The following is a 25,192-nucleotide window of genomic DNA, read 5'->3' as shown; positions in this document are numbered from 1 at the left end:
AGCAAAGAAGCTAGGGTGATATCTGCATCCTTGCAGGGTACAATGACAAATAGGCAGAAGGACTTGGACATTACCTCTCTGCAGAAGGCTGACACCTTTAACACTGCTGCACATGCTGCTGCGCCCTGCAGTGGCAAGTCTTGGGCCTGAGCCCAAAACTGGTGTGGAGTTTGAACCCTTGGCATTCTGGCCCAGGGCCAAATGCTATCAATGGAACCCCACTGACACCTTTAGTTATTCTTCCTAGATTAGGATAGTAATTTACTTGTCTCTTTGATTTCAAGTGTCTGGTTTTGTTTCCAGATGCCTCCCAGCTCATCTGTATTCCAGGGGTTTCAAAAGACTTTAACCTCATTGGTTCTTTCCTTTGTCAGTTCCATTTGGTGAATACAGGAGGGATACAGAGAGACCAGAGAAAGCAAGAGAGGCGGTTGTGGGGTGTGTGTGTGTGTGTGTGTGTGTGTGTGTGTGTGTGTGTGATGTAGAAAGCATGTAGGGAAAGCTTGGTGAGACTGCAGGAATAAATGAAAGGCATATTCACTTTCAGAACATCAGCTATTATACCAGAGCAAGTCAGGATGGAGTTTAAGAGGTGATGTGTAGGACAATGTAGTGAAAAATGTTATTAGATAGATTCTTCTGTAAAAGCTCTCCAACCAGCAGTAATCTCAATCCCTCCCAAACGATTGCAATATATGAAAGAGATAAAGAGACCATAGAAATTTTATCCTAATGCCAATAAGGTAACAGCACTTGGATTTTAACATGTGATAGTAGGAAAAGGCATTTATGCATGGGTGTCATTTCATGTTTACAAGGGTCTGTCTAGCACTGTTTATTGATTTTACTGCAATTTTTCCCCAGGACCCTGTAGATAGATAATTGCTAGAAATGTCCATCATTAGCACAGCAACAAATGCAACCATTGCACTAAGAAAAAGATGCACATAGGACCCTGCAAGCAAGCATCAAATGGGGAGGAGGAGAGTCACACAACAACACGTGCAGCTATAACCCCAGGCAAACACACACACACACACACACACACACACACACAGCACCCTGTGTAGCCATTGCACTGAGAAAATACACATAGCTCCCTGTGCAGTCATTACACATCAGGAAAATACACACATGACACCCCTATGCAACCATCACACCAGGCAAAAGCACAGACATAAAATGCTAAGTCAATAGGAATGAACAGCTCATAAAAGCCTACTGGAATAGATCACATCACAGCCAGGTACATCTGTTCTCAGCACTAACCATTATCGTTAGCTTAAAATGCTTAAAATCACTGCGCATCCTCAGGTCTAGGGACAGATTATTCCAAGAAGATTCTGCTAAATAGATTTGGCAATGCAGTGAAGGGGACCTCTCCTACATTAAAGTGATGCATTTTGCATCTCAAAGGCTGTCAACTGTATTTAGAGGAACTGTGTGATTGAAGAACAATGCTCCAGGGTAGGATAGCAATTTTTCTAGCCCTTCTAAATCTGGAGGTGATTTTTACCCCAACTTGAGTGAAATGTACAATTGAATAGGTAGCTCTCAGATTGGGAGGTGACTAATAGAAGCAGAATTGGAAATAGCTTTCAACTTGTGCTGCAAAGGAAGCCACTACATCCTGTTTTAAACTGGAACTCTCAGCAATGTCATATCTAAAGGTCTCAGTGAGGTCAGACTTCAAGCCATCAACTTGAGATAAATAAGTAGCAACTACACTCCTTGCTTCAGAGGGTTGTCTGCACCTCTGGGGGGAATAAAGGAACCACCCACCTCTTCTTTCGCCAATGCCTTCTCTTTATCCTCTGGCCTTGGTCTATGATGTTATCCAAACTGTGTGACCCAGGGGTTAACACACTACAAGGGAAACTCAATGTGAGCTTCTGAAGAGTGGCCCAAAAGAACTGGTTAGAAAGAGTTTCATGCTTGCAGTTCTATCTTTCAATTATAGTGGCGTTTTGTGTTTCTACTGAGTGAGAGAAGTTTCAAGCTAGCTTGTTAAGAATGATTTACACCATAATTCTAGGAAAAACAAATGTGAGTGACTGAGATTTGAAAGGAAAGAGTAGGGGGGAAGTGCCAGACCAAACAAATCCTAAGTAAATAGGGTGGTTTTGGGGGTGGTGGTGGTGAGTTTTTCATTACAGTCTTTGCTTAAAAAAAAAAAAGGAAAGGAAAATGTTATTGTTAGTAATCACTGGTCTCACCTGGGAGGATGAAGCAAAAGAAACAATCCCTCTTTTTGCCCCCTGTAAAAGCAATTTTTTCCGGAGAGGACAGGTATTTCCCTTAAATCCCCATGTAGCATCTTACTGAGAATAAACAGCACTGGAAATGAGAACTCAGAATTCCATTTTTTCCCAAAAAATATAGCAGGAAAAACTAGAGTTGTTTTCTTAGGGTAAGAGATGGGCATTTTCCATAAAACAATGCACTAGTGACCTGAGGTAATTACATGGTGACTGGTACATACTCCATGGTATACTGGAAAAATTGCATGAAACCAACATGATAACTACAGTAACTCTAGTTATCACTACTATATTATCTCCTGATAACTATATAATTAGTTTGTGTCATCACCCTAAACGTATGCTTGTTCCAGCTACTCTAGTAAGGGGGGAAAATAAACTTTTTTGCAAGGGGAAAAAAAAAGCTAATGAAGAAAGTTGCCAAGAAGAGATATTTTGTAATCTGTGCTAAATCTCTGCTGGAAAACATGAACAGTAACGAAGCTGAGAAGACAGTAAAAGAAATTCGGGGCAAGGTGCCAGACGCCCAGACGGAAGGAGAATGTGGACCAAAAGATTGCGACAATCGGGTAATTATGGTTTATGAATTTCAGCTTTAATCTGTAGTTCAGTGAGTCCTGATTAAATATCTGTTAAACACAATTAAAGTTTGTTTTTGTATTTCACCGTCTTGATCAGAATAATTAGAGACTGCGTGTTTCATGTCAAAAGTAGCAAGAGGAATTTTAGTGAATGAACATCGTTTTTAAAAGCCATTTGTAGCACCAGCTGTTGGCATTATTTTATATTTTAGTGTTATCAGCATAAAGATGGTCCTCTGGATGCTGAATAGTTTCCAGCAGGACAAGGATGTTATGCCGTTAGGATGGGCCTGTGCTGATGAGGCATAAATGTTTAAGGGCTAGCGTTCACCAGAAACAATGGGCAGGGGAGATTAGGTCAGAGAAGCAGATATTTTAGGTGGAAGAAGAAAAGCATTTGAGACTAATTTACCCAACCAAGGAGCTAACAGGAAATTTCTCATAGTATAGTCATTCATGTCAGCACCTGCAGATGCCAGTTACTTATTGAGACAGGTTGTATACAGAGCATGAAAGGAAGGCACAAGAAAGATGTGGTGAGAAGAGCCAGAACACTGATCTGGTTGGGACTTGGCTAAAACACATGCCTTTTACTCCTAGAGTTGGTAAAAGGAAGGGCTGAAAGTCGTTACCATGTTTATAGTTCTGTGGCTGTGAAAAGCAGTAGTGAATTCTGCAAAGTTCAAATATAAAAGGGATTAAGTAAAACTGGGCAAAGGGGTAACAGTTCTATAAATCAAAGCTAAGATTCATGATTTTCATATACTTCTGCCAAGAGAGAAACTAGAGTTGTAAGCTATTATCTCTTTAAATATTATAAGGGTATTTGTAAAAATGTCTATTCAACTTACTATAATATGAGGTTTAAAGAAATAAGATACTGTCTTCCTTTCCATTTGAAATTGGGACCCTTAATATTTTGGTCCCTGTGATGGATGGAATAGAGTGGCCCTTAAAGAAGTCAACATCTTAGACCTCAGAATCTGTGAATATGTTGTTGCCTTACATGCAAAGGAACTTTGCAGGTGTGATTTACTTAAGAATTTTGGGGTCTGAAGGTCATCCCAGATTAGCTCTGTAGGCCTTATATAATCATAAGGGTCTTTTTAAAATAAAGAGGGAGGCAAGAGTAGTAGAGTCAGAGAAGGAAATGTGATGATGGAAGCAAGGATCTGAGAGAGAAAGATTTGAGGAGGCTACACTGTTGGTTTTGAAGGTAGAGGAAGGAGGCATGAGGCAAGGCAGTCACTAGATGCTATAAAAGTCAAAGAAAGGGATTCTCCCCTACCTAGTTCTTCCAAAAAGAATTCAGCCCAACTGACATCTTGATTTTAGGACTTCTGGCCCCCCAAACTGTGACAAGTTTGTATTCTTTAAGACATTAGTTTTTTTTGATTGTTATAGCAGCAGTAGGTAACTAATACAGTCTCCTCCTTCACAGACTTTGTATATGTGTTTAAAAGTTGCCTAGTTAAAAGTGCATCCAGGTATGAGAGAATTAGCAAAGTTCTATGAATTTAATCTTCTAAGCCCCATTTTTCAGGTTGTCTTTGAGGCATCATTTGGAGATAACTGCTATGATAAGTGTGAATAAAGCCTATGTATTTTAAGTAAAATCAAGGGCAAGTTCAATCCCATCCTTCTGTAGCACTTACCAGTAGAACATTCCACATGAGTATAAATATTTCCAAGGAGAGAGTATTGTGGGGTATGAATAATTTCTCTAACAATAGTAGCAGTTAACATCTGACTACTTCTAAGACCCTTCTTGAGGATTCTAGAACTAAGATTAATTTTTTTCCTAAGATTAATAAATGTAAGAGTTATGAAGACACTAATCTAAAAAAGTACTTTGTTTTCAACATATTCAGTTAAAAATGGGATTAAATTCCAACTGGCCAAAGTTATTATAGCAAATTATAGGATGCAGGTATGTATCCCGAGAAGTGACAGTATACAAATCATCAGAAAATTGTAGAGGGAAATGAGTATAACCAAATATAACAATATAATTGAAATTTGTCCCTAGTATGTTTGTATTCCAAAGTGCAATAATATTACAGAGGAAGATGGGGTGGCATAGTCATGAAAGACTTGGATCTAGCATCAGACAGTCTGGATGCAAATCTTGGTTTTACCACTTACTAGAAAGTTAAATAATCTTCCTGTCCCTCACTTTCTACATCTTTAACCTGGTTATAAAAATTTCTAATTTGTGGACTCAGTGCTGGGAAGATTAAATGAGATAATAAACCTAAAGTGTTTAGAATTAGACCTGGTGCATAGCAAATGTTAGTGCCGTTACAGTTACCATCATCATCATTATCATCACCTAACAGACTTGATAGACACTTTATGTAGGAAAATGGGCCTTGTTTATTATTAACTAGGAAGTTTAGAAAAGCATACAAAACTTATCTTTGTACTTACCATAGCAATATGGCATTTCCAATGCTAAAATCTACCCTTTACTGCTCTGACAGTGTGGGAAAGTATCAGTCATGTCTTAACCACTTGTTTAGAATACTATTGCATTTATTCATTACTTTTTTATAGAAAAAGGAAAACAAATTTAGAAGAAGAACACAAAAACACTCCATCAAAGCTGATAAATATAAAGCCTACAACTAAGAATTATATATTTTCTTTCACATTGTCTATCTAGTACCTAACAATCAGTTTTTCTGTCTTTTATAAAATCTTCAAGACTACAATAACCTAAATGAAATTAAACTAAGAATACTTACCAATGTTAACTGAACACGGTGAACTTCCCTTTAACTTAGATATGGTTACAAAGATAACTCTCTCTTCTTTTCTTCTTCATTGATCCAAATTTCTTTTTCCCCATGAACTCCAAGAGAGGCTGGCCAACCTGTGTGGCCCAGCATACCTCAGAGTTGACGCTGAAGAAGGGAACAAAGCTACCCAACCAGTGTGTTGAAGATGTAGTCAGAAAAGGAGTCAGGAGACAGACTGTGCAGATGTCATGGGGAGAAGTTTAATTTCATTCTAGTTATAGGCAGCCTTTTGAGATTTATGCAGTAGGATCTAATTTCACATTTAAAGAAATCATTGTAGTTGCTGTATAGACAATGAGATATCAAGGATCAAAAGGGAAGCAATCCCATCTAAGAGCTTTTTAAAAAGTCTAATGCTGAAGATGGACTCATGGCAAGGTAATGTACTGCCTTGTAGAGAATTTGAGGTGTGGCATGTTAAGCAGCCAAAAGAACAGAGACTGATCTATGAAGTGTAACATCTCCTATGTTTTTGGTCATGGATAGCTTTTTGTTTTGGTTCCAAAAATGTTCTTCCTGAAAGGAAAAGGAAATATGAGCACAGTCCAATGATATTTGCAAATGAAGCAGTGTTATTTAGGGGGAGGAAGGAGGAAAGTCACCAGCAACCAGAAGAAACCTCAATAGGTAAGAGAATTATTGAGAAGACAGGCCCATTTTACTAAGGTTCATCACTAATCTACCTACTCTTGTTTTCTAAAACCTATCTAAGATCACATGTCATCTAGATCCTTCTTCTGTCTTTTTAATACAGGTTTAAATGTTCTGTCCCTTCAACACCATCCACCCCTCAAAGTAGTCCAAGGAGAAGATCACTATAGTAAATGGTAGGGATATGTCATATAATTTGAAAAAACATCAGGAAAAATGAAATTTTGTTATGTTTACAGGTGTTTCTCAATGGAATTAAAAGATTAAGTCTGGGGATAGCAATTTGTGCAATACCTATTAGTTCAAACTCATTAAAGTTGGGGCTTTAGTGAGTCACTGATATTACTTAAAAGAAACTCAGTTCAATTATTCTTTGTCAGCTCAATTGAAATGCTTTAATAAATGGTAAGTTATAACAAAAAAAGCCAGGAATAATAGCTTATGTGAAAATAGTGATTTTTTATTAGCTTATAGATAATTTTTCACTAATAAACTTAAAAAATTGTATTAAACATTTCTCAGTGATATTCATAAATAATACAAATTCATAAAGTACACAATTACACATGAAATGTATCTAAACAATCATTCAGAAGGCAAGGAGTGGGACCCTTTTTCAAAGAGACCTTGTGAGACTACAAGTTACCAAACCAGGTTAAGTATGAAAAGATGAAAGACTACATTAGAATTAAGAGTAACTTACTTAAAGTGGTCTTGAATTTTATAATCAGAGTTCCTAGAAAGACCTCATAAATAATATTTCTAGGGAAATATGACCATAACAGTACAGTATCATGGACTAGCCTTATTCTGTAGACCAAAAACAATTAAGTACTATATATAAAAAAACATATTGCAAATACTAAATGTAATAAGCTTAATTTTAATGAAGGCTTAACAACTGGTTATTGCTGCTTTAGTGGAAGTTGAAAATTTCCATATTAGCATTTCCTCCCCTACTGCTACCCTAGGTTCTGATGCTGACTTAAACACATCCCCCTCCTTTCAGTTTCCAAACTTCCCTTCCTCTGGGAAACAACACATAAATTATTCTATCTAAATTTCAAGAATGACTATTCCCATGTGAAATCATATGAAAGCTGACAAGAGAATACAGAACTCTTACCAACCAGTACAATTCACACCAGCTCATCTGCTAACTTCCAATAAAACTGGTTGTTAATCTTCCCCAATTTGTCTACATCTTTCAAATAATAAAAGTGCCTAAACCGTAAATGCATTCTTTCAGACAAGATGATCAGGTAACTTCATACCTCTCTGCTCAGAGAAACAATGTCCTTTTGTGTGAGTCCTGAATTGGATTGACATTTCTAGCTGACACTTTACATCAAAGGTCATTTTGCTCAGTCCACTAATTTTTTTATTATTTTTAGAACATTTCTAATTCTTAAAAGGATTCCTTCCTCCACAATAATATACCAAGAACTTCTAATTTCATTATCTCATTGGTATATTTCATTAATTATTAAGATCTATCCAATTGTAAATTTCTCCTCCCAGGAAAAGTATCTAAGTCCCATCATTAGTGATATTAATAATCAGAATATTGGGAACAACAAATGTATGGTTAAGTATGGTTAAGTTCAGGCATAGCCCAGAACTGCAAAAGGAAAAGAGGAATCCTAAGTGGAAAGGGCTCTCCTAATTGTAATGATTTCATGAAGATCAATCATTACCGGGTAAATTTTCTTAAAATGAAATGAATCACTATAAAGGATAGGGTTTCTTTCACTTCTCTGCATTGAATCATTCAACTTATGTACATTGGAAAACAATTTCCACAGAAAGAATAGTTGGTCTTTTGTGAATTAGTATGGATGCTGTATCTTTTATTTTCCCTTCAGTTTTGGCTATTTCTGCACTCTTAAAGGAGAAAAGCATTTAAAAATTTGTGATTAAATGGGGTCACAGAAGTTTCAAAACTTATTTACTGAAAGAAAATAGTATAGTTATTAAATGTTTCATGTTCAAGGTCATTAGCAAAAAAGATGGAACAGAAACTGAAAATCACAGGTACATTAGAAAAGTATGTTGCTGAAACAAATACAGTGGCGTTCCCCTCTAGAATTTAAAAGCCCTAAACATTCAGCATTGCTATTAGAACTAAAGGAGAATGGATGAAATTTTCATAACGATGAAGCATTTACCAACATATGAACAATCCACAGAATATAAGAAATTCTATCTCCTAAGAAGATTTAAATAGTAAATGAGAGGAGATTGAGAAGTTGAGGAGATTTAAGAGCAAAAGTCAATATTGGTTACACAAAGAAATAGACTTCTTGGGAGATACTTGAAAATCGTGAGTTTATACCACATGGATGTTCAGCTTTCATCATACCTTACAGAAATTATGTGTGAACAAATCCAGAGATGAAGAGAAGTCCACAGAAAGCAAGCAAGCAGTTAACTAGCATGCTTATTCTGATTTTTCAAAAAAAAAAGTGTGAATATTGGATATGGGATGTTGCTGCCTTCCATTGTTAGAAATGATGAAAAAGAAAAGTGGAAGGTAGCAATACCTATGTTATTTCCCAATATTTTTGGATGATTCTGATCCAGATTATCATTTCAAGCTTCTTAAATCCTTCTCACTGACAGGTCCAAATCTGGTACTTACATGTTTAGAACAATTAAAGTCAGCAGCGTCTGTATCTACCTCACCTAGGCTTTATTGTATATGGGGTAAACAGCCACTTGTAATTTAGTAAGTGCAGGTCTTTCATGATGAGCATACCCGCCCCACTGAAAACCGATCAATTTCTGCACTTGGCAGTGGCATTCATAAGTCCCCTATGGAGCATTATCCCATGCCTGAGGGTCATTACTCTTCCACAGAAGCACTGACAGTTGTGATGAATGGTGCTACCTGGGAAGAGAAGTGTTTGGATGTTTAAACAGATTACATTTTCCTTTTAGAGCAGTAGACATTAGATCACATCTTAGACTGTCTCCCCATATGAACAGTGAGGATGGAATCAGGACAACTCACATGTGAACTAGTGAGATTCAGATGTATCAACTAGCATTTCTATGGGGAAATGTATTGGATTTTTCATCCTGTCATGATATTATATGTGCTGCAAAGCAAATGGTGCGAGCCATATATAGCTGCTGAGATGTGATGATGTCAACAGGCATGAGATTCTGTCCATCACTATTATCTGCAACAGGACTCATTACCTGCCAGCCAGTAAACATCCCATTTACACCATCTGCAATGAATTAAAAAGTGACGAAAAGAATCAGGATCAGTTTGAGTTGCAACATGATTGTCAAGTTCATTTTCATCTCTGGAAACCCTTTAGTTCTTTGAGAGACTTCAGGGAAAAATATATGATGAAGAAACCCAGGAATAGCCTTGCAGTGGCAAATCTGGTAATTGTCAGGTTTTTAACCAAGAATTTACAAATACAGTTAGCTTCTAATAATGTGAGAAAATTAAGGCCCTTGTCAGTTCCCCTTTTCTGTTCTTTCCTCTCTCTACTTTACTTGAGCTGGAACTGGGAATCAGTGTTTGATAATCCTAAACTGATGCTGACTACAGTGAGAAATATTTTATAAGAATGTATATTTCAACATAAACTCTGAGGCAAAGCTGCCACTGTATACAGAGAGGAAGTGATGATTAGTTTCTAATTTACACGTGCAGTGATTTCTTTGGCAAGTGTGAATTCCATGTCCTACTGTAAGGTTCTTTGTAGCAGTTCATACTTGAAGCATTTATTGGAGTATTAGAGAGATACAGAGGTCTACTGGCACTTGAGGCTATTTAATTTCTATATAAGCACACAAGTTGTCTGTCCAGATTATATATATGGGTCATTAAGGGGCAGAAGATCAAATAGAAGTCTTGTGTACAGACCACATGAGAAACAGCAGGACTTGACATTTATTCATATGCATTGCCTTTTATTAGCACAATCTCATTTTTTTAATCTTCTTTCTTCATCAGATAGTCCAACAATAAGGAAATAACTTTTATTCTTACCTTGCAAAGATGTGGGGTGGCAGGGTCTTGGTGTTGCTCAAGGTACTGATCTGAGCAGAGACCAATTCTGAAATGAGGATATTGAGGTATGCCCTTCTGAATCTATTTAGTGAGATTTCACTCCCAGAAATCCATCTCTTCCTCCCACAAATTGCCCTTGTGGTAGTAACATAGGAAGGAGATTCTATATTACCTCATCTCCTTACACAGAAAAGGACAAGTGCTATGGGAAAGCTTTGTTTCTTTTAATCATTTTCAGGCATCCCTTGCCTTCAATATTTCACAGAAGTGGTCCTTGGTTGCCTTTGGAAAGACACTCTAGTGGGAGAGAAAGAAACAGAGTAATGAAAATGATGACTTCAACTGCAAAGGCTTTCTAACCGAAAGGGATAAACTAGCTGTGACCCCCATCCTGAAATCTATGAGGCTGACAGGGATAGAAAGGGAGTGTGAAGCTATGATTACCTCTTCACTGTTTTGCATGGGATCTGGTCTATGTGATGCTACAATTTGGCAGGAGACATAGTCTTTTTATCACAAGCTTGTATGTATGTTTCTAGAGGAAAAGACACAAACTTTTTGGTAAAAACTTTTTAAGCTGCTAGATTTATGCTAGAATAAGGAAGATAAATTATCACATTGTAGGAATAAGGAAGCTATTTTCCAGCACCTAGCAAAGGAATGAATGATTTTCCTTCTCCTTCTTCTTCTCTTCTACCCAAATCCTGAACGTATGCATTATATTAATTCCACCAGGACAGAGTTAATTGCTGATGGGGTCACAGAACTTTACAAGTTTAGACTTTGTTTTTCTAGAAATAAAATCTGATTATATTTGAGTCATTTCAGTCCTGAACAGTATACTTTCAAACTATATTTTCAAACTTCAAACATATGATGTTCATTTTAATTAATGTAAACTGGATCAGTCTTAATAATCAGACTGAGTTAGAAAAGGTATAGTTCATCTCTACAGCATGTTAAAAGAGAAGCCCTGTGTAAGTATAATAGATGTAGACAGAAAACACAAAGTCTGGTTTTTTACTGATTTTTTAAAGACAGAAGAAATACTTCAGGAAGAATGGTAATAAGAGGCTAAGTGAGGAGGTAGAAGTTGAATTGTACTTTTATTTATTATAGTTTTCCTACAAAATAACACACATGCCAGAAATTACCATAGGTTTCACTACTGTGCTCATGAAGTATTAATTCTGTATGTACTACACTGTATATTTTTACAGAAGCAAAATGGTGGAGTTGTTGAACTACTTTAAATGTCACTAATATACAATTGTCTTAATAGTGTTATAGTAAAGACATGTACTATATTGTCACTCAAATCTCAAACCCCAATTACACATAAGGTATTTCTCCCAGATCCTCTCTTGGCAAAGCACCATGTAACTGTCCCATGTAGATTTGAAAAACATGTAGATTTGAAAAGGAGAGGATGAATTTTTGAAGCTATAGTGGGGATACTTCTTGGAGTGCCCCAGCAACAGTAGTCCAGTTTAGACTCTATTACATGTATTTATACAAAATAGTGTGGCTGAAAAAAATTTTGAGGGCAAAATGTCAGAGAAAAATATTAGACACACTCTTCAAGTGCATCACAAATCCTCAACTTCCACCCTGCTCATGGATGACCAAATAGATAACATGTATGAATACCTGGCTTTTTCGCTTAGCTTCATCTTTTTTAAAAATTAATTAATTTATTTTAATTAGTTGTATATGACAGAAGAATGAATTTTGATTCATTGTACACAATTGCAGCACAACTTTACATTTCTATGGTTGTACACAATGTAGCATCACACCGTATGTGCAGTTATACATGTACCTATGGTAATGATGTCCATCTCATTCCCTCATCCTTCCTGTCCCCATGCACCCTCCCTCCCCTTTGCCCAAGCAAAGTTCCTCCATTTTTCCCATGTCTCCCCCTTCCCTGTTATGGATCAGCATCCACTTACTTATCAGAGAGAACATTCAGCCCTTGGTATTGGGGATTGGCTTACTTTGCTTAGCATGATATTCAACTCCATCCATTTACCTGCAAATGCTGTAATTTTATTCTCTTTTAATGCTGAGTAATATTCTCTTGTGTATGTATACCACAGTTTCTTTATCCATTCATCTATTCTTTATCCATTCATCTAGGTTGCTTCCATAGTTTAGCTATTGTGAACTGAGCTGCTATAAACATAGATGTCCGCATCACTATAGTATGCTGATTTTAAGTCCTTTGGGTATAGACCAAAAGTGGAATTGCTGGGTCAGATGGTGGTTCCATTCCAAGTTTTCTAAAGAATCTCCAGATTGGTTGCACCAATTTGCAGTCCAGCAGTGTATGAGTGTGCCTTCTCCCCCACATCCTCACCAACATTAATTGTTGTCTGTATTCTTGATAGCTGCCATTCTGACTGGTGTGAGATGAAATCTTAGTAGTTTTGATTTGCATTTCTCTAATTGCTAGAGATGTTGAACATTTTTTCATGTATTTGTAGATTGAATGCATATCTTCTTCTGAAAAGTGTCTATTCAGCTCCTTAGCCCATTTATTGATTGGGTTGTTTGGGGGTTTGTTTGTTTGTTTGTTTTTGGTGTTAAGTTTTTTGAGTTCTTTATATATCCTGGAGATCAATGTTCTATTTGACGTGTGTGTGGAAAAAATTTGCTCCTAAAATGTAGGCTTTCTGTTCACCTCATTGATTTGTTTCTTTTACTGAGAAGAGGCTTTTTAGTTTGAGTCCATTCCATTTATTAATTATTGATTTATTAATTATTTATTTCTTGTGCTTTAGGAGTCTTGTTAAAGAAGTCAGGACCTAATCCAACATGATTAAGATTTGGGCCTACTTTTTTCTCTGTTAGGTGCAGGGTCTCAAGACTAATTCCTAAATCCTTGATCCACTTTGAATTGAGTTTTGTGCATGGTGAGAGATAGGGGTTTATTTTCATTTTGCTGCATATGGGTTTCCAGTTCTCCTTTGTTGAATAGGCTATCTTTTCTCCACTGTATGTTTTTGGTATCTTTGTCTAATATGAGATAACAGTATTTATGTGGGTTTGTCTCTGTGTCTTCTATTCTGTACCATTGGTCTACATGTCTATTTTGGTATCCCAAAACAGCATGGTATTAGTTTCATCTTAATCTACCAAACACAAGAGGATTTTGTGTATTGTTTTTAATAATGACAAACACGGATTGAATTGCTTGGTATAGCAGCCAGTGGCCACATCTGCAGTGAACACTTTTTTTGTGGGAGCTCCCAAAGCTCATAACCATGGACCAAACCATAATTATATTGTTTAGAAATCTATGTCAGAGGAAAAGCTCTTTTGACTTTAACCATTTCTCCATTAATTTTGGGTTATTTAGAAGGAAGCAGGCCATTGGAACGTTTCCTGAATCTTAGTAACTTTTTCTGTTATTTTTAATGATTCTAAAGAAGAATTGATTAGTGAATGACTAAGGGGGAAAAAAAGGAAAATAAAAACCAGGAAAATCAAGTGAAAAAAGAATGTCATTGTCCTTGATTTTATTATCTTTTTGGACTAGATTTCATAACTCTTGACCTCATCCTTGATGACCACTGATGACCATTCCCAGACAACTTCAGATAGACACAAATAATGAGGAAATATAGCTAAGGTATGTAACAGTGAGTAGATAACTTGATATCTACAATCTCCATGTTTTTAGCTGAAGATGAGTTGCCATTTATTTACAAAATTAAAAGTGTTCCTAAACAATAAAATTTGGGGAGCTTTATTTCTTTGAGGACCATATTGATAAATCTACAGAAACATTTAGGGCACAATCAGGGTACATATATTCTTTCTGACTTGAAAAAGTCACAAGTATCTTATAGGTGAGACAATGCTTTATATCAAGGATCATGATAAGTGGCAACTTCACCCACAACAATTTAAAAGAATAGAAAATAAAATATATTATCCATGATTTCCACAAAAAGCATTTTTTAAATGTCTTGCTTTTGATCAACACACTTTTCTTCACTGTTTTATCTATGTATCATTATCTTCATGTCCATTTCTTGAATTCTATCTGTCTTAAAGGCACATCTCAAATGCCACTCACTACCTTTATGAAGCCCTTTATGCTTACCTATCTACCTTCTCCAGGCAAGGAAAGCCATTGGTTCTTCCTAGAAGCCCCCAGCCTGCCTACCAATAAGCTTTTGTGCAGTTCTTTCATGAAATTTAATACTTAGTTTGCATCACTATAACTTTGTCTAATCTTGCTATTGTGAATTCTTCAAGTGTAAGAACTTTGGCACTGTACCTTAGGACATAGTACATACTCAATAAATATTGTTACTCAAATTGAATCTATTTTATTGTGAACAAGGATTATTTTCGGAGTTTCTTATATTATTTACAGAACAATAGGCCAATAAATAAATGTATCACTATTCAAAATTAAGAAGACAATTAAAATAATTTTTAGTCCTTATGAGTCTATAAACTATCTTTGTTTCAGATGCTCAAACATCTTTTACTCCAAGTGTTCTTTTTAAAAAAAATATTTTAGGCTCTGTGTTTTCAAAAGATACATCATAACTTATGACTTTCAAAAAGTAGAACAAATTCACAAACTGAAAGAAAATGAAGAGATCAAGGATGGTACCAGAAAACAAGAAATTTTAAATTTCTTCTTGTCAAGTGAAGACAACCCAAAGAAAGCATTACTCAGAAAGTTGGAACATACTTAGTGATTTATTATCTTCAACATTTCCCCCATAAATGAAGAAAAATATAGACGTGACAGATGAATTATTGTATATAGTTGTCCCACTCAATTGTTATGCACTGCAAAATTATCACTGAATCCATCCCAAAGGAAATATTTAATCATACCTAATACACAAAGTACTTGTGTAATAGAGGTCTTACTTTAAGTTGTAAGAACTGGTAACTGAAATTCTCTAAAGTAAGCACAAGAAGTACTTCTTGGTTGAATAGATGCTTGGTGAAATCTCACAAAAGTGTTTTATTTTTTTGAGTTAAAAGGAACATATGCCATGAGATAGAATAGCTATAGAATTGTCATCCTTCATATTTTCTCAGCAGTCAAAGGTCATAAATAAATTTAGTAACACTTTAGTATATTAAGAGGCTTTCATATGTTTGTTTATTTCTTTGGGTACTTTGGTTCTTTAACCACAGTGAAGAAGTTATTTTCTTATCCATGATTATTGTTCTTTAAAGTTGGCATTCAGCTTAATAATTTGAGAAATGACATCACCACATCCATTTTTGTGCTCCCTTTGCTTCATGTTAATGTTTAAGAAATAGCCCAGCCATGTTTTTCAAATATGATACATTTTTGATACACTTATAGATGAACTTAATTCTAAAACTAATTGATCTTCTATGCCTCTTCAGTTCCTTAGATGTGAGTGGCATGGGAACACTGAGATGATGTAAGAGGTCAGTGTTGATGATCAGTTCCCCATAGGTTTCCATTGCACCTAAACTGAGAGCAGAACAGAGGCCACTGTCATTGGATTCCTACACAGTGCTTTGTGCAAAATAAACTATGAGTTTTCCTTTCTTCTTTCACAAACAAAAAGGAATCCAAATACAACTTATTGTGGTTCTGATGCCATGGCCACAAGGCCAAAATCTGATCGAGGCATAGAAAATGCACCTGTATGTGTATCCCTTCCAGGGAACCATGTGGTCTTCCATCAAGACCAATCTGAGCAGAAATTCCAACTCGCCATAACCAAAAGTCATCCTATTCCCTGGCTTCAACTAAATGCATAAATGCTATTTGAAAAAAACAGAAGATATACAAGTATACTAAGAAAAATGGCTCGATTTTAAATTGTGTCAAGATGGCATATCTATCACTGATGAAAACATTGCTGTATCAGCAATGACCTAAGAGTTAAAAACAGAAAATTAACATAAAAATGAAAATGTACCATATAAATAATGTTACAATGGGATTTAAACTATTTTCCATTCAGTGATAGAACTTTTATGTTTCTTTATTGTAAATCTTGCATATAGTCTTATTGTAAATCATATTGACAGTAAACACTTAATGAATACTTGTATAATAAAAATTGAGTAATTGAATAAAATTGCAAGCTGTTATATAACATTAAGGCAAAAGAGGCATTACTTCCTAACTCTCATGTCTGTAGTTGACAAAGGTGTGTGTGTGTGAGCACACACATACTGACTAAAGCAGCTTTTACTCTAGCCATCCATTTTATTTTCCAGTTACCCTTGATACCCTTTCCTCAGTTTCCACCACTAGGATACTTTGAAAAGTCTTTTCTTCTTTTGCTCTTACTTCTATTCAGCCATTGGCTAAATTCTGCCAGTTCTCTCCCAACAGTATCTCTTCAATTGACTTCTTTCTTCTCTTTATGTTCAGTGGCCTTGAAAAGGGTGGTCCTTATCTCCTTTCTGAACCACTGGGTACAGGCCACCCTTCCTTCAGGCTATTTCCACAAAACAATCTCTTTAATCGCGTAATAACTGCTCCCACCCATCATTTCCCACAACTCTTTTCTCAGCCTAGGATTCTGTCTCTTTGCCACCTCTAGATTAAAATTCAAGTTCCTCATCTGGCTATGAACCCTCTCTGCTAACCTAGCAATTATTTTCCTTGGTCTCTCCTTTACCTCCAGGGTTTTCATCAACTTTTGTTTCCCTTAAAGATCCTAAGATTCCACACGCCTGCAGAAACCCTCTACTCTTCACTGCCCTGTTTTCTCTGCTTTGTCCAAGCCAGTCCGCTTGCCATTTAACATTTCCATGTTTCTGCTCATGCTGTTTCCCCACTCTATGAAACTCTTCACTCTAACCATCACTCTCTTCCAAATTATTTATATTATCCTATTTATTATGCCCATCCTCTGTGCATACCTCTTTGCATTTTCATCTGTGACTGCTAAGCAGTTTTGCTTATGTAGGTTTTGTTTTTTCTTCTCTTGCTGCAAAAACTGTAAACATATTCAGGGAATGGAGAGCATCTCTTTAAGTATGGTAGGGAAGTGTCCATGTAGAATTTCTTCAGTGAATATTTGCTAACTTCTTCATGACTCAGGTGATCAGTAGATATCAACAAGACATTTGTATCTCTAGTCCTGATTTAAAAAGTGCAGTTGTATGTTGCAAAAGGACTCGTGATATATCCATAACCCACTGGTTCAGGCCAGGAGCTTGAGAACATTTGAGGAACGGGTTAAGCAGCCAGGACTCATACTGGGTATTTGAGTGGGAGGTCTTGAGTGTGTTCCCCACCATGTGAAGAAAGTCAAAGAACCTATGATGCCAGGCCAAGCAATTCTTTTCAGAGGCAGTGGGCCAGGTTCACCATTCGGTAGAGGAAGTTTGCCAAATGTTGTTATAATATTCAAATGGTTTGATCCTTAAATGAGCACATCTGATGAGTATCCTCATCCAGGCTACTTTCTGAAGATATAAGTGGGCAACAAAGCACAAGTGTGAGTCAATCAGCTGCCAGAGACTGACTGGCTCTAAAAACATCTACACCCACCACTTTACACTGTGCAAAATGTACCAGTTTGCTCTAGTTGTGCCAGCCCCGTGTTTGAGAATTATCAATGAGTCTGTAGGAGAGAGAGACCATCAAGTGTTTTCCTGCGCTTATGGATCTTGAAAATTCAAGGTTCCTGAGGGACAGCTATTACGTAAAAATCCCGTTCTGACCCTATTTTAGCCCACCTAATAAAATTTGATGGAAGCACATGGGTTGCTTCAGGGAAAATATTTTAAGGGCCAAAGAAGATCTAAAATTAAATTTTATATCTTTCTCCAAAAGAGTGTCTAGAAAGGTTTTGTTGTTGCTGTTGTTGTTGTTGTTGTTGGACATGAATTAAGAACCATTTTATGAAGACAGTTTGAATCTAAGATTTAAATAGGCCATTACTCTAACCAGAAGCTTGTATTATGTGCTCTTAAGTAACTGTGGAGACCTTCCTCCTCCAAGCTGATGAGGAGAAACAGACTATTGAGAAGTCCTTCTTGTCCCTGCTGTGGGTTATTAATGATAATAACACTTTAACTGCATTATTGCCAATCTCTACCTCATTGCAAGGTAGGTATTAACCCTAATTTACAAATGAGAAAATCAGTGCTTAAAGTGATCAAGTGGCTTGTGGAATGACATACAACTAGTAAGTAGTTTGGGTAAACACCCTGGTCTCCCTAGTACCACAGCCAGACCTCTTAATCCCCATGCACTGCTGGCTTCCAACTAAATAGCATAATGCATGTGAAAGCATTTTGGAAACTCTAAAATGGTATACAAATTGTAGTTTATGTGGGAGACAGGAAGTCTTGGGAAGGGCAATTTTCAGATCACCCTGAAGAGGGAATAAATGGCTTTTATCTTGAACACTCTAAAGGCTCTAGCATCTCTTTTAGTCATACAAACATCTATAAGTTATTCTTCTGTGGCATCCAAAAGCACCCAGAAACAACAGAGGTCATATTCCTATTTGACTAGCCTAGCCAGGAACATAAATATCCACAGCAGGTTTTCCTTCCTTCCTATACAGTAATGTTCATGGATAATGCCATCCCAAGGAGAAATAAGAGATGTGAGCAGAATTCTTATATTTCAATATATGCATCAACTTCATGAGCCATTTCATTTTAGTTTTCTGACAGGGTTTCTTTGTGACAACCACATGAAATAGGTAGTCCTTCTTCTAAATTTATTGATAGAGTAAAATTAGTTTCTAGAAATACTATCTTCTATGTGTTGGCACTGAGTAAATACAGACTGAATGAAGAAGCCATGGTTAGAATTTTTGACATTGCTGGGAGATATTCTACACATAGAAAAATCTAGTTTTTAAGAGCACTACAGTAATTGTATTGGCTTTAGGTAATATGCCTTTTATGTAAAATAGATTTGTTCTCCAAATCATTGTGCTTTTATTGATTTGTTTTCATAATTTCAAAAATGACTCTAGTTGGCAATTCTTAGCATTTTAGCAAGAAAGCAATAATTTGTAAACAAACACTTAAATGATTTAAATAAACTATTGTTTCAAAAGTTCCTTAATGAAATTGGACTTAAATGATCACTGTTTTGAATTTTGTTCATCTCTGTGACCAAATCCACAAAACCTAATTCCAGTTTGTTTTTCCTTAATAGTAATAAAAGATAAGAATATTGTTCATACTTGTGAAAGTGAAAATTGGGCCCTCTTGTTACAGTGCATGGGCCTGACACAGTGCCAGAAATAAAGTAGGTGCTGAGGGCATAGTTACTGAATGAATTATACATAATTTGTTGGTTATTTCATTTTGATGTTTCCTGAAGTGAAAGGGAGGTGTTAATTTCACAATATTTATCTATTTCTTGAGATTTTTTCCAGACTCCTCTCAAAGGTAATTTTTGCATGTAAAATTTAAAGAAAGGACTTTGAAAGTTTTTAAATTTAAGCTATTATGAAAAAAGAACTCTTTCCATCCTAAAAAAAATGCAACTGCTTTCATTTTAGTTTTTATGACCTTTGAAGTCCTAACTTTTTGCTTGGTCTTAAAAGTGTAAACTAGATAAATACATGCTGTTGTTGAGAAGCTTAGGGACTATAATTCTCTGGATGTAGAAAGCTAGGGTTCTTGGCTCATGCTAGAAACAGCCCATTTTCTAGTAGAATTTTTAATAACAAAAGCTTTCTAGTCAATTTCATAGTTGTTAAGAAACTAAATTATCGAGAAGGAGGCAACTGAGTCTACATCACAAGAAGTGAGAGACAGAGGACTGACACTTGGATCAGTGGAGATAGTCCTGATTCTCCTACAGGATATCCAGCTCACTAGCCCAGCTGTCCCACCCTGGTCAGAGAAATCTCATCTGTGCCACTGATTTAACATAACATAGGAATCCAAAATAGGACTTCAAAATTATTGATTATATATGTTTTTCTGGGTACCACATATGTGTGAGATTTTGGTCTCAGTAGTTATCAGTTGTGATTCGTAGTTTCTATATAAAGTTTTCCACCTTTCACTTCAACCCCTTTGTTGCATTGAAGCACTCCCAGGAACAAATCCTGGCTGTGAATTTGCCAGGAACCATGTATTAAGTTATCTGTTTATTGAAGAACATTGTTAAAGAATTGGTACTTATGTCTTTGGAAGGGAATTTGGCAGTTATTCTAAGTGGGTCCGATTCCCCTAAACCCTGCCTGTGTACCTCACTGCCAGAGGAGAAAAACCAAGTAAGTAGAACACATGTACCTTTTGTGTACCTGTCTGCTAGACCTCAAATGAGATTACTGTTGACAGAGGAAAAATTTTTTCCCTTTTCATTCTACAAGGTAATTTAGTTGCTTTCAGAAAACCCTGCCTACCCCCACCTCCATTCACCCTCCCTGACCCCTCCCCTTTAATTCCTTTCTGGAATGGATTTCTCTCAAATGAGGATAATCCTGCCTCAGCTGTTTACTCACTTGGTTACCTTCCTGGGCTCCGCACCTTCCACAGCAGGCTTTGCCATTTTTTATTTATTTCTGCCAGAGTGCACTTAGAAGTTTTTATTATAGTTATGGATGAGGTGGCACTTTAAGTTTAAGCCCTTGTATTTATGATTTATAACTTTTTCTCTAAATAGCATGTTGAACTAGAATTTCTCAAGCACATTTTTTGTTTAGACACAAATGTTTGATAAAATTTGAAGAAAATATTTGGCATGGTAGAATTCATTTAAATCACCTGCCTTGTTTGCTGATATACCTCAATGCACCATGTATTGGACATACCAGCATTCTGCAATAATCTGTGGACAAATGCCCAACTTAGGGATCTACTATGGAAAAAAATAAATACCTTTCAGTAAACTGAATTTCAAATGATCATTGTTTTGTGGTTCAGAAACACCTAGAGACAACTGAACGATGGTTAAATTGTGGTTTTTCATTTTTCAACGGTAATAGTTGATATACTACTACAAACTCCAAGAGAGCTTTGCAGAGTCTATGTTACATCTATTACTTCATACTATCTTCATAACAACCCTATGAAATGGATATTACTACTCTGATAAAAAAGATTCATAGAGGTTAAGGTAAAAACCACCTTGGTGAAGTACCATTAATAAGATTTGAATCCCTGTTCATCCCTGTCTCTAAAGCCTTGTTTGTTCTACTGAATGTACCTATAAACCCAACACATTTTCTGAGTTATTCTAAGTATTAATTTCAAAAGAATATTATTTCATCATGTGTTGAAAGAATAGTCCCATCTATCACCGTCTACAGTTTGTTTGTTTTTTGTTTGTTTGTATTATCTGTTACATGAATATTCTTCCATTTTCCATAGGATGATTAGTTTGTAATCAGAGGTGAAGATTATAGGACTTTGGGAGAAATGGGCAAATGGCTGAACAGGAATATGGTAATCACTCAAATAGGGCATTGTAATTTAAAAAGAATTATACATTTCTGGTATTGTTGACAATATGAAACTAGTTAGTGAGTTCTAACCTATTGTGCTTTATATTTTTCTCCAGGAACTTTGAGACAGACATTTAAATTAAACATATATTGTAGATAACCATTTGAGGAATGTTGTAAATGAGAGGGTAGCACTAGAAACATTAATTTTAAATTTCATGACTTTTGTGCAATTAAAAGATCAACCTTAACATTACATTAACCTATCTTTTTCGCATTTAATTATAGATATTGGGTTGAAACTATGGAAGTTAATATTTTAAGCCTCCATTAATGGTTAAAATCAACTTTTTATTTGGGGTTTTTATTTATTTATTTATTTTTGCTGTAGTAATCAAAAGGGCATTTAACCTGAACAGGAAATAAATCTGGGATTCTAGAGATTAACATTAAATCTGTTAATGTATTGTCCGACTATTCCCTGGACACCAGGTAATCCTGTGCTCTATGTCAGAGTTCACAGGTAACAAGAACCTCTGAAAATATCCTACGCTTGAATAGTTCTATTTGAATTGCCACAATATCATTGTTTTTTTAGTTTCACAGTGGGATGGATTTTAAGCAAATGGAGGGTGGAGATTCAACGATAAAAGGAATTGACACAAAAATGAAAGGAATTGCTTAATTTGTAAATTTAACCCTGTATCATGTTTCTTCATTAGGGATATTTGCTACACTGATTCAGTTCCAAGCACAGGGGGCAAATGGGACAGAAAGGGCACCAACTATATTGAAGATGACACTAGAAATTTGGAGGGCTCTTAATAATTAGGCACTTAAGCTCACCTAGAGAAGTGATTAGTGTTTAGAAGTGGAGACTTGGCTACAAGAACACAGATGAATTAGAATGGAACAAAATGTCCATTATTCCACAGTTCCTTTAAACAATTCTACTTTGCACATGCATGTGGAAATGCTGTTCATGCTACATACATGGTCTCCCACAAGAGCCAGTCTGGTCCCTGGACATTTGACTGTGGTGGTACATATATAGCCTCAGCATAAGAAAGTCTGGATTTGTTTTATAACTCTGTCACTAACAAACGAGGTTCTCTCAAATAAATCACTTGCTCCCCTGATTTTTTCATTCTTCTACTTCTGGGTGAAATGCCTTCCTTTAAGATAATACTAATATTTAAAATATAGTATTTAAAATCATGGCTGAAAACGGTTTGCAAGGAAAAGAAAATAAACATTTATAGCACAAGGAACTCAACACACATATGTAGAATCTTATTAGGACTAAACACACAAAATGGACAGATTATTGTGCTTGAGCAGCTCGTGTTCTAATGAGGACTGTGGGGAACTGGGTGGGTCAGTACAGTCATGGCATGAATGATATCAGAGTGGTGCAGAGGAGGAAGTGATGGCTGGATCTTTACAAAGCACTATGCAATAAATACCCCATGTTATTAAGTAAATCGTAGCAGTGATGTGATACTGTGGAATGAAGACTAGGTGGAAGTTCGGTCTGGCCTTGCAGCTTACCAAGCATGATCCAAAGTAGTACTCTGTGTCCTTCTTTATCTTTATCTTCAGTGATGTTGCTTTTGCCACAGTGTATACTGAGCATCAAATAAGAATCATGTATGTGAAAGTGCATTAAAAACTATGGCACTATATGAAGTCTGATATTACTACTACTGTATCACCAAAAATGGTGGAGAACCAACTTAATTAAGTGGGTGATGCAGAGTAAAACTCATTCACCAAAAATGCCAAATAATTGTGGAAGAAGTAAATGTTGATGCTTAAATTGTATGAAAGATGCCTGTGACTAACATTTTGTCATGAGAATCGATATGTTTTTGGACACAGATTAGCAGAATAATTGCATCTTTACAAAATTATAATCTTCTAAAGCTAGGAGAGAGAAACTTAAAATGGGAAAGAGTCTGGACACTTATACATTAAAAATGACAGGAGGAGAAAGAAGTAGGATTGAGCTTTTCAAATGTCAAAATTTAAAATGCTAATAAAATCCAATAAACAGAATATTTACCATGGCTACAACAACTAGCAAAGGTTAACTTGGACAAGAACTGGAAACCATTGAAGGTACTAAGGGACAACAATCAATGAGGGCACCCAGGCCCAGATGAGGTTTAATCTCATTGGCATGTGCTCAAGTCATGGAGCTGCTTCTTTCACAGACTGAACCCGACCATAATCATTATTTATAAGAGACTTTTTTAACACACACATTATTTCTTAACTGTGCTTTTTTTTTTTTTTTTTTTTTTGCATAGCAGAAGTTACTTTTGACTCAAAGTGAGAAAGCTGTTCTTAGGTGATTTAACTCTAACAGTTTGGGTAAGATGACAGAATGCTCAGACACAAACAGGACCTGTCTCTACACATCTTAGAGAGCAGAATATTCAAACATGTGTATCTTGCACTTAATTTAAACTGCGTGGTTGGTTACCTATCTCTTTGGCAATTCAGTATAAAGTTTTATTACTGTGAAATAGAATAGGGTAGGGATTTATGTCACACAAAAATGAATTTCCATGGATGGGAACACACATGAAATAATTTAGGTAAGCAGTATGTCAAATGAAAATTTAAGATGTTTGAGCTGGTGGTGGAAAGGGAAGAAGCAAAAGAGGAGGTTTGTGTAATAGATGATAAATATATCACATTACAGAAAGAAAAAGGACCACAATTGCTGAAAGATGTTATTGCTAATGTTAAAGAATTGTGGAAAACATTGAAGAGTGAATGTTAGGGCAAATGATTAGATGGGGGTGTGGTTCTCCTTCATATATCAATGAGAAATAGAACACTTCAAATAAATGTGAGCTCATGTAATTATAGTCAGGAAAGAATGGAAACTGCAAGCCTGAAGTTTCTATAGGTTTAGCCAGTGTCGACATACCAACAGTGAAAAAAGCTCCTCTCACTTCCGGAAAAATTCTTCCTTTCCCTTGATTTCTTTGTATTTCAAAGCAGTCCTGATTCTGAGAAATATAATGTAAGAATGTTCCCTCTCAGCATAGCTCTTATGGTTCTCTGCAGGCTTAGAATGGAACTCTGGTATGATAGAAGGGTATGAAAATCATTTTTGTTTTTTCATTCTGTAATTCTTATCTTTTTTACATGCTTGTGTAAAGAAATTCTTACTAGTAGGTCTCTGACATTGAGTTAAAAGAAATACTATTTTTAATCTGCCTTCACTAATTCTCAAACTTAGGCTAAAAAGCTCAAAAGGACTTTAAAACACTGTAGAATTTAGAATTGAATTAGCTAATTTTGAAAAAGACACAAGAGAGGAAAAAGAGAGTTTAATGATTCAAAATTGATGTTATCCTCCAATGACAAGGATACCAGTGGAAGAAGAAGGGATTTTTCTAGAAACGCCAGTAATCTTCTTGGTTTGGGACTGATATCTAAGATGGCT

General features: G+C 36.0%; 1 protein-coding gene across 5 annotated transcripts in view; it reads left to right on the top strand.

The window, feature by feature from the left end:
- Zbtb20 (zinc finger and BTB domain containing 20) overlaps window positions 1-25,192 on the top strand; it is a 780,801-nt gene that overhangs the window by 561,611 nt on the left and 193,998 nt on the right. The window contains exon 7 of one of the 5 annotated variants that reach the window (XM_077795340.1): window positions 13,872-13,964. The exons of the other annotated variants lie outside the window; for them this stretch is intronic. The gene's annotated coding sequence lies outside the window, so the exon portion shown is untranslated. The remainder of the gene's footprint in view (window positions 1-13,871; window positions 13,965-25,192) is intronic. 5 annotated transcript variants of the gene reach the window in all.

This window comes from Urocitellus parryii, chromosome 2 (assembly GCF_045843805.1).
Source record: "Urocitellus parryii isolate mUroPar1 chromosome 2, mUroPar1.hap1, whole genome shotgun sequence".
Taxonomy (NCBI): Eukaryota; Metazoa; Chordata; class Mammalia; order Rodentia; family Sciuridae; genus Urocitellus; species Urocitellus parryii.
Note: the sequence above shows the minus strand (reverse complement) of the source record. Positions and strands in the feature narration are given on the sequence as shown.